The sequence below is a fragment of the Scyliorhinus canicula genome, chromosome 4 (genome assembly GCF_902713615.1).
Source record: "Scyliorhinus canicula chromosome 4, sScyCan1.1, whole genome shotgun sequence".
Lineage (NCBI taxonomy): Eukaryota > Metazoa > Chordata > Chondrichthyes > Carcharhiniformes > Scyliorhinidae > Scyliorhinus > Scyliorhinus canicula.
Window position 1 is genome coordinate 59116864 of NC_052149.1, and position 10152 is coordinate 59127015.

A 10152-nucleotide genomic window follows, 5' to 3' on the forward strand; every position below is an offset into this window, starting at 1 on the left:
ACGAAAGAAACTCACGGTTGGTGTGTTGCCTCCCAGGTGCCAGGGTTCGTGATGTCTCTGATCGTGTTTTTGGGATCCTTAAGGGGGAGGAGGAGCAGCCCCAAGTCGTGGTCCACATAGGTACCAACGACATAGGTAGGAAGAGAGATGGGGATTTGAGACAGAAATTCAAGGAGCTAGGGTGGAAGCTGAGAGCGAGAACAAACAGAGTTGTTATCTCTGGGTTGTTACCCGTGCCACGTGCTAGCGAAGTGAGAAATAAGGAGAGAGAGGAGTTGAACTTGTGGCTACAGGGATGGTGCAGGAGGGAGGGTTTTGGTTTCCTGGATAATTGGGGCTCATTCTGTGGTAGGTGGGACCTCTACAAACAGGATGGTCTTCACCTGAACCAGAGGGGTACCAATATCCTGGGGGGGAGATTTGCTAGTGCTCTTCGGGGGGGTTTCAACTAATTCAGCAGGGGGATGGGAACCTAAATTGTAGTCCCAGTGTACAGGATGTTGAGAGTAGTGAGGTCAGGGATAGGGTTAAAAGTTTGAAAGAGGGCACCGGCAAGCAGGACGCTGGTTTGAAGTGTGTCTACTTCAAAGCCAGGAGCATCCGGAATAAGGTGGGTGAGCTTGCAGCATGGGTTGGTACCTGGGATCTCGATGTTGTGGCGATTTCGGAGACATGGGTAGAGCAGGGACAGGAATGGTTGTTGCAGGTTCCAGGATTTAGATGTTTCTGTAAGAACAGAGAAGATGGTAAAAGAGGGGGGGGTGTGGCATTGTTAATCAAGGAAAGTATTACAGCGGTAGAAAGGACGCTTGAGGACTCGTCTACTGAGGCAGTATGGGCCGAGGTTAGGAACAGTAGAGGAGAGGTCACCCTGTTGGGAGTTGTCTATAGACCTCCGAATAGTTCCAGAGATGTAGAGGAAAGGATTGCAAAGATGATTCTTGACAGGAGCGAGAGTAACAGGGTAGTTGTTATGGGGGACTTTAACTTTCCAAATATTGACTGGAAATACTATAGTTCGAGTACTATAGATGGGTCAGTTTTTGTGCAGCGTGTGCAGGAGGGTTTTCTGACACAGTATGTAGACAGGCCAACAAGGGGCGAGGCCACATTGGATTTGGTACTGGGTAATGAACCCGGCCAGGTGTTAGATTTAGATGTAGGTGAGCACTTTGGTGATAGTGATCACAACTCGGTTATGTTTACTTTAGCAATGGGCAGGGATAGGTATATACCGCAAGGCAAGAATTATAGCTGGGGGAAAGGCAATTATGATGCTTTTCAGCAAGATTTAGGATGTATAGGATGGGGAAGGAAACTGCAGGGGATGGGTACAATCGAAATGTGGAGCTTTTTCAAGGAACAGCTACTGCGTGTCCTTGATAAGTATGTACCTGTCAGGCAGGGAGGAAGTTGTCGAGCAAGGGAACCGTGGTTTACTAAGGAAGTTGAAGCACTTGTCAAGAGGAAGAAGAAGGCTTATGTTAGGATGAGACATGAAGGCTCAGTTAGGGCACTTGAGAGTTACAAGTTAGCCAGGAAGGACCTAAAGGGAGAGTTAAGAAGAGCGAGGAGAGGACACAAAAAGTCATTGGTGGATAGGATCAAGGAAAACCCTAAGGCTTTCTATAGGTATATCAGGAACAAAAGAATGACTAGAGTAAGATTAGGGCCAATCAAGGATAGTAGTGGAAAGTTGTGTGTGGAATCAGAGGAGATAGGGGAAGCATTAAATGGATATTTTTCGTCAGTGTTTACACTGGAGAAAGACAATGTTGTCGAGGAGAACACTCAGGTTCAGTCGACCAGGCTAGATGGAATTGAGGTTCAAAAGGAGGAGGTGTTAGCAATTTTAGAAAATGTCAAAATAGATAAGTCCCCTGGGCCAGATGGGATTTATCCTAGGATTCTCTGGGAAGCCAGGGAGGAGATTGCAGAGCCTTTGTCCTTGATCTTTATGTCGTCTTTGTCGACAGGAATAGTGCCGGAAGACTGGAGGATAGCAAATGTTGTCCCCTTGTTCAAGAAGGGGAGTAGAGACAACCCTGGTAATTATAGACCTGTGAGCCTTACTTCGGTTGTGGGTAAAATGTTGGAAAAGGTTATAAGAGATAGGGTTTATAATCATCTTGAAAAGAACAAGTTGATTAGCGATACTCAACACGGTTTTGTGAAGGGTAGGTCATGTCTCACAAACCTTATTGAGTTTTTTGAGAAGGTGACCAAACAGGTGGATCAGGGTAAAGCTGTTGATGTGGTGTATATGGATTTCAGTAAGGCGTTTGATAAGGTTCCCCACGGTAGGCTATTGCAGAAAATAAGGAAGTATGGAATTGAAGGTGATTTAGCGGTTTGGATCAGTAATTGGCTAGCTGAAAGAAGACAGAGGGTGGTGGTTGATGGCAAATGTTCATCCTGGAGTTCAGTTACTAGTGGTGTACCGCAAGGATCTGTTTTGGGGCCACTGCTGTTTGTCATTTTTATAAATGACCTGGAAGAGGGTGTAGAAGGATGGGTTAGTAAATTTGCAGATGACACGAAGGTCGGTGGAGTTGTGGATAGTGCTGAAGGATGTTATAGGATACAGAGGGACATAGATAAGCTGCAGAGCTGGGCTGAGAGGTGGCAGATGGAGTTTAATGCGGAAAAGTGTGAGGTGGTTCACTTTGGAAGGAGTAACAGGAATGCAGAGTACTGGGCTAATGGCAAGATTCTTGGTAGTGTAGATGAACAGAGAGATCTCGGCATCCAGGTACATAAATCCCTGAAAGTTGCCACCCAGGTTAATAGGGCTGTTAAGAAGGCATATGGTGTGCTAGCCTTTATAAGCAGGGGGATTGAGTTTCGGAACCACAAGGTCATGCTGCAGCTGTACATAACTCTGGTGCGGCCACACCTGGAGTACTGCGTGCAGTTCTGGTCACCACATTATAGGAAGGATGTGGAAGCTTTGGAAAGGGTTCAGAGGAGATTTACTAGGATGTTGCCTGGTATGGAGGGTAGGTCTTACGAGGAAAGGATCAGGGAATTGAGGTTGTTTTTGTTAGAGAGGAGAAGGCTGAGAGGTGACTTAATAGAGACATACAAGATAGTCAGAGGGTTAGATAGGGTGGACAGTGAGAGTCTTTTTCCTCGGATGGTGATGACCAACACGAGGGGACATAGCTTTAAATTGAGGGGTGGTAGATATAGGACAGATGTCAGAGGCAGTTTCTTTACTCAGAGAGTAGTAGGGGTGTGGAACGCCCTGCCTGCAATAGTAGTAGACTCGCCAACTTAAGGGTATTTAAGTGGTCACTGGATAGACATATGGATGAAAATGGAATAGTGTAGGTCAGATAGGCTTCAGATGGTTTCACAGTTCGGCACAACATCGAGGGCCGAAGGGCCCATACTGCACTGTAGTGTTCTATGTTCTGTAGTGTTCTATGTTAAAATTGTCTTTGCCCTGAATTCAGCAGCTTTATGATGCAATTGATTTTTGGTCCATGCATAGGGGTTTAATTCATGTCTCAAGTATGATACGCCCCCACTCCCAACCCCACTCCACACAGCTAAATAGCCTGCTTACACACTGTGGTAGTATGACTAGAGGTATTACGGTACGTGGGAGTGTGAGCTACCATTGGTGGAGAAGGCTCGCTGCTGATTGGCCCAAGTGTTTGTATTTCATTGGTCGGAACATAAGGTAGCTCTGCCCAGTGAGGCGGGGTATAAGAACCCGTGTTTCCCAGCAGCCAACCTTATTTCTGTACTCGAGCTGCTGGGGAAACATGTTGTTAATTAAAGCCTTCAAATCGGACTACTTCCTCGTTTCAGTAGTTATTGATCTTGCATCAATTTAATCAACAAGATTTTGAAGGATGGAGCTCCGCATCAAGCCGGAGTGTCTACACTCAGCCCCCATGCACCTAACGCAGCAGCTACATTCAAGCATTGGCTAACTTGTTTTAATAGCTACCTCAGCACGGCGGAAAACGTACCAACGAGGGAGCAGAAGCCAAACATCCTCCACTCGTGCGTCGGCACCGCCATCTACACGCTCATCGAGGACACGTCCGACTACGACTCCGCCATGGAACTGCTTAAAGGATACTTCATCCGGCCGGTAAATCAAGTTTACGCTCGGCACTTGCTGGCTACGAGGCAGCAGATCCCTGATGAGTCATTAGACGATTTTTACCGTGCGCTCCTTGTACTGGGGAGGAACTGCGGCTGCCCGCAAGTTTCTGCTAATGAGCACACAGAACTCTTAATCTGAGACGCCTTTGTTGCGGGTATGCAGTCCCCACAAATCCGCCAGAGACTGTTAGAGAAGGAAACTTTGAGCCTCACGGAGGCACGGGCCCTCGTGAACTCTCTATATGTTGCGAACAGAAACGCCCGTTCATACACCCCCGACCGCGTGGCGGCCCCCTGGGCAGCGTGGAATTCAGCTTCCCCTTCCCCTACGGACTCTGAATTGCCTCAGGCCTGCGCTGCAAGACGCCCTGGAAACCCCACTGGGCCCCGTTGTTATTTTTGTGTACAGGCAAAACACCCGCGACAGCGTTGCCCAGCCTGATCGGCAAGTGCAAGGGCTGCGGTAAGAAGGGCCATTTTCTGCTCGTTTGCCAGGCCAAGGCAGTTGCTGCGATCCCGGGTAGCGAGTGTGGGCATCACCCCATCTCTCTCCAAGGGTCCCGATCGGCCCGCGAATGTCTCCGTCCCCATCCCCCACCACCACGTGCGGCCTCTGGGCGCACCATCTTGTGTTTCCGACGCCACGTGCAGGGGACGGGCGCCGCCATTTTGTCCATCCCCTGCCATGTGCGACCAGTGGGCGCCGTCATCTTGGATCGGCTCCAAGCACCCCGGCGCAGGTTACTACTCACCGCCCGATGACGACCCCGATCTTCTGCTACGACTCGCTTCAGTTACCTTGGACCAGTCTCGACCCCGCACCCTCTCTACGGCAACGACGAGGGTCCTGCTCAACGGGCACGAAACGACCTGCCTGCTGGACTCCGGGAGCACGGAGAGTTTCATACACCCTGCCACGGTAAGACGCTGCTCTCTTACTGTCTATCCCTTAAAGCAAAAAAATCTCCCTGGCCTCTGGCTCCCATTCAGTTGAGATCACGGGGTATTGTATAGCGGACCTCACGGTCCAGGGGAGGGAGTTTAAAAATTACAGGCTTTATGTCCTCCCCCACCTCTGCGTGGCCGCACTCCTGGGGTTAGACTTCCAGTGTAACCTCCAGAGCCTAGCATTTAAATTCGGCGGCCGTATACCTCCCCTCACTGCCTGCAGCCTCGCGACCCTCAAGGTCGATCCCCCATCCTTGTTTGCAAACCTCACCCCGGATTGCAAACCCTTCGCCACTAGGAGCTAACGGTACAGTGCCCAGGACCGGGTCTTCATCAGGTCCGAAGTCCAGCGGCTTGTGAAGGAAGGGGTCATCGAGGCTAGTAACAGCCCCTGGCGAGCACAAGTTCTGGTAGTAAAGACCGGGGAGAAGAATAGGATGGTCATAGACTACAGTCAGACCATCAACAGGTTTACACAGCTGGACGCGTACCCTCTCCCCCGTATATCCGACCTGGTCAACAGGATTGCGCAGTACAAGGTCTTCTCCACGGTAAACCTGAAGTCGGCCTACCACCAGCTCCCCATCCGCGCGAGCGATCGCAAGTACACTGCGTTCGAGGCGGACGGCAGCTCTACCACTTTTTAAGGGTTCTCTTCGGTGTCACAAACGGGGTCTCGGTCTTCCAACGAGAGATGGAACCAATGGTCAACCGATACGGTTTACTGGCAACCTTCCCGTATCTCGATAATGTTACCATCTGCGGCCACGATCAGCAGGACCACGACACCAACCTCCACAAATTCCTACAAACCGCAAAACACCTGAATTTGACCAAGAACAAAGAAAAATGCGTGTTCAGCACCGACCGCCTAGCCATCCTCAGCTACGTAGTGCGAAATGGAGTGATAGGCCCTGACCCGGAACGCATGCGCCCCCTGATGGAGCTCCCCCTCCCTCACTGCTCCAAGGCCCTGGAGCACTGCCTCGGGTTTTTCTCTTATTATGCTCAGTGGGTCCCCAACTATGCCGACAAAGCCCGGCCCCTCATACAAACTACCACTTTCCCCTAGTCAACGGAGGCCCGCCAGGCCTTCAGCCGCATCAAAGCGGATATCGCAAAGGCCACGGTGCGCTCCATTGACGAGTCCCTCCCCTTCCAGGTCGAAGGCGACACGTCTCACGTAGCTCTGGCAGCCACCCTCAACCAAGCGGGCAGACCCGTGGCCTTCTTCTCGTGCACCCTCCATGCTTCCAAAATCCGCCACTCCTCAGTCGAGAAGGAAGCACAGGCCATAGTAGAAGCTGTGCGACATTGGAGGCACTATCTGGCCGGCAGGAGGTTTACCCTCCTCACAGACCAACGGTCGGTGGCTTTCATGTTTGACAATGCACAGCGGGGCAAGATAAAAAAACGACAAGATCTTGCGGTGGAGGGTCGAGTTATCCACCTACAACTATGACATCTTGTATCGTCTGGGAAGCTAAACGAGCCTCCCGATGCCCTGTTCCGCGGCACCTGTGCCAACGCACAAGTAGACCGCCTCCAAGCCCTCCACGAGGACTTCTTCCACCCGGGGGTCACCCGCTTCTTCCATTTCGTGAAGACCCACAACCTGCCCTACTCCATCGAGGACGTCAGGACAGTCACCAGAAACTGCCACATCTGCGCGGAGTGCAAGGCGCACTTCTGATAAAGGCTTCCCGTCCCTTTGAACGCCTCAACATGGACTTCAAAGATCCCCTCCCCTTTACCAACCGCAACACGTACTTCCTCAACGTGATTGACGAGTACTCCCGTTTCTCGTTCGCTATCCCCTGCCCCGACATGACCACAACCACCATCATAAAAGCCCTACACACCATTTTCTCCCTGTTCAGATTCCCCGCATACATACACAGTGATAGAGGGTCCTCCTTTATGAGTGACAAACTGTGTCAGTTCCTGCTCAGCAAGAGCATTGCCTCAAGCAGGATGACCAGTTATAACTCGGGGTAACGGACAGGTCAAGAGGGAGAACGGTACGGTCTGGAAAACCATTCTACTGGCCCTATGGTCCAGAAATCTCCCAGTCTCCCACTGGCAGGAGGCCCTACCAGACGCCCTCTACTCCATCCGGTCTCTACTCTGCACTTCTACAAATCAAACTCCTCACGAACGCCTTCTTGTCTTCCCCAGGAAGTCTTCCTCAGGGACCCCGCTCCCGACCTGGCTGGCTACCCCCGGGCCTATCCTGCTCCGGAAACACGTGCGGGCGCACAAATCGGACCCGTTGGTCAAGAGGGTCCAGCTGTTCCACACTAACCCGCAATATATGTATGTGGAGTATCCCGACGGCCGACAAGACACACTCTCGCTACAGGACCTGGCGCCCGCCGGATCCCCGCCTTCGCCCTTGACACCAGCCCCACCCACCCCGCCCACAGGCTATGGCGGGACCCCCCCCAACCGCAACTGCTCCCTGCAGGCGCTCCCCTCCCTGGCCCGCCAACCCCCTCACCTGCGCCACCTGGAGGACTAGATGCCCCCCCCCCCCCCCGACCCGGCCTGGCCCTCACCAGCGCCGTCAAGGGGTGTTGAAACCTCCACAAGGACCGAATCATCGCTCCTGGATTCATGGACGCCTGCATCTCCATCAACATCTCCGCCAAAGCTCCGTCGGTCGCAGAGGACGTCCAAGGCCCCCGATCGTCTGATCGAGTTGATGTGAACTCTTAATGAATTTTTGTTTCTGTCTCTGTAAATAGTTGCCATGTTGATAACACAATTCCTGACGCTGTACATAGTTACGGGCCAGTGAGCAGCCGCCGTTAGAGAGAGTTATAGTTCCATATCACTACCCATATTACCAGTAAATTGTCCCACCTGCACCGGACTACCAGTCATGGCTGGACGCCGAAGCACTCCTCCCCCCCCCACCCCCCCCCGGTTCCTTTCTCAACAAGAGGTGAATGTGGTAGTATGACTAGAGGTACTACGGTACCTGGGAGTGTGAGCTACCATTGGTGGAGAAGGATCGCTGCTCACTGGCCCAAGTGTTTGCATTTCATTGGTCGGAATGTAAGGTAGCTCCGCCCAGTGAGGCGGGGTATAAGAACCCGCATTTCCCAGCAGCCAACCCTCTTTCTGTACTCGAGCTGCTGGGGAAACAGCTTGTTGATTAAAGCCTTCAAATCGGACTACTTCCTCATTTCAGTAGTTATTGATCGCGCATCACACACATTATCTGATTCACACATGAAGAAGAATAGCCATAAGGACAATATGCCCCCATAGGAAATCAATGCCTTCAGGGAAGGAAGAATGGAGAAGAAAAGAAGATAATTGGAAAATAATGTTGCATCGAAATGGATACGTGTTTTGTAGACTGAATGTAGTTAGCTTTGCATTAATGTAAAGCTCTGTCTTTACAGCACTCCAGGGCAGAAATTGCTTGGTAACTGTCAAAGAATCACACTCTCATCCCTCTGGCAACAATGAGTGCTGCTTGCATTAGGAGATGAGTTTGCTGCTACATTATTTTATTTAAATGTCAAAGGAGCATCGGCGGACAAACTGCTGTTTATCTCTCTTGTCAATAGGATATGTGTTACATCGCAGTGAATTGGCCCTCAAATAAATATGATCACTATGCTAGACTGGCCAGATGCAGAATGACGTTTTGTATGTTAAATGTTGGATTTTATTATTTGATTGGGTTACTAAATGGGCGTAGTGCTCCCACAAGGACTAAAAGGAATCAGAGAATGAGTCACTCTAGATAGTTTAACTGGCATTATCAGGTCTGGAAATACGTTGTCTTGTCTTTTTTTTCAGTTGGGGCCTTACATGATTTAGGAAGACTGAAACAAGAGTGATAAGAGGAATAATAACTCCAAATAAAGATTGGCACCATCTGCCTCTTAAAAAATGTGTCTCGGTGTGATGTGTGTTATTCAGCATGTGCTGAGGGGTATGTGCTGAAAATTAAACCGTCTTTACAACAGAAACAACTCAATATCTATTTCAATGAAAATACTATATATATGAGTTCATTTTTCAAAATAGCTGAAGCCTAATGACCTATAAAGGCAAATTGTGAGCTTTAATAAATAAATGACAAAGATAGTGAACAATTTGATAGTCTCAGGGCAACATGATAGCACAAAACTTCGAGCGCTAACAGAGAATGGAATGAAAAGAAACAACATAAAAACATGAAATGAATAACGTTCACAGCTGGAGGGATTGACATGCATTACACAAATACTGACTACACTAGTGAGCTAAAATGCTAGCATGTTGACCAAGAGTAATAGGAATGGCTGAGAGTCTTATTAAAGTGTCTAAATGGAAGATTAAGAGCACTGTTGCAAACACAAGGTCATTTCTGTAACCTGAGAATCCATATATTTTTAGAGCTGGACAATTGTAGTCAAAGTTTGTTTTATTGTATACTTTGGCTCTACTCACTTTCAGAGAGATTTTAGCCAGCAGTTCAGCCAGCAGCGCATTATTTTACTATCACATAATCCCTCTGCTACACTGCTGAAGTAACAAGAGTTTTCATTTAACATTATTAACAGTTTCTTCATTTCATATCTAGATTCAGAACCTCACGCACACAGTTACATCTTCATCGAGGATATGAATTTCTACAAGAACCTGAAAAACGTTAATAAAACTGGCAGTTTTACTCAGAGAGGGATTGTGAGAATGGAAAATGTTATAATGCAACAGATTATAACCTGTCATTGCAGGTCAAAAATTGGGAGCAAGAATATCCCTTAATTTTTGTTATCATTATTTTTTAAATTTAGAGTACCCAATTATTTTTTCCAATTAAGGGGCAATTTAGCATGGCTAATCCACCACATCTTTGGGTTGCGGGGGTGAAACCAACGCAAACATGGGGAGAAGGTGCAAGCTCCACACAGACAGTGACCCAGGGCCGAGATTCGATCCCGGGTCCTCAGTGCCCTAGGCAGCAATGCTAATCACTGTGCCACCGTGCTGCCCAATTTTTGTTATCATGAAGTCCATACAGGAAAGGATTTGTTCTGGTAACACCATGACTGATGTGCTGTCAGCTGGTCTTCTGTA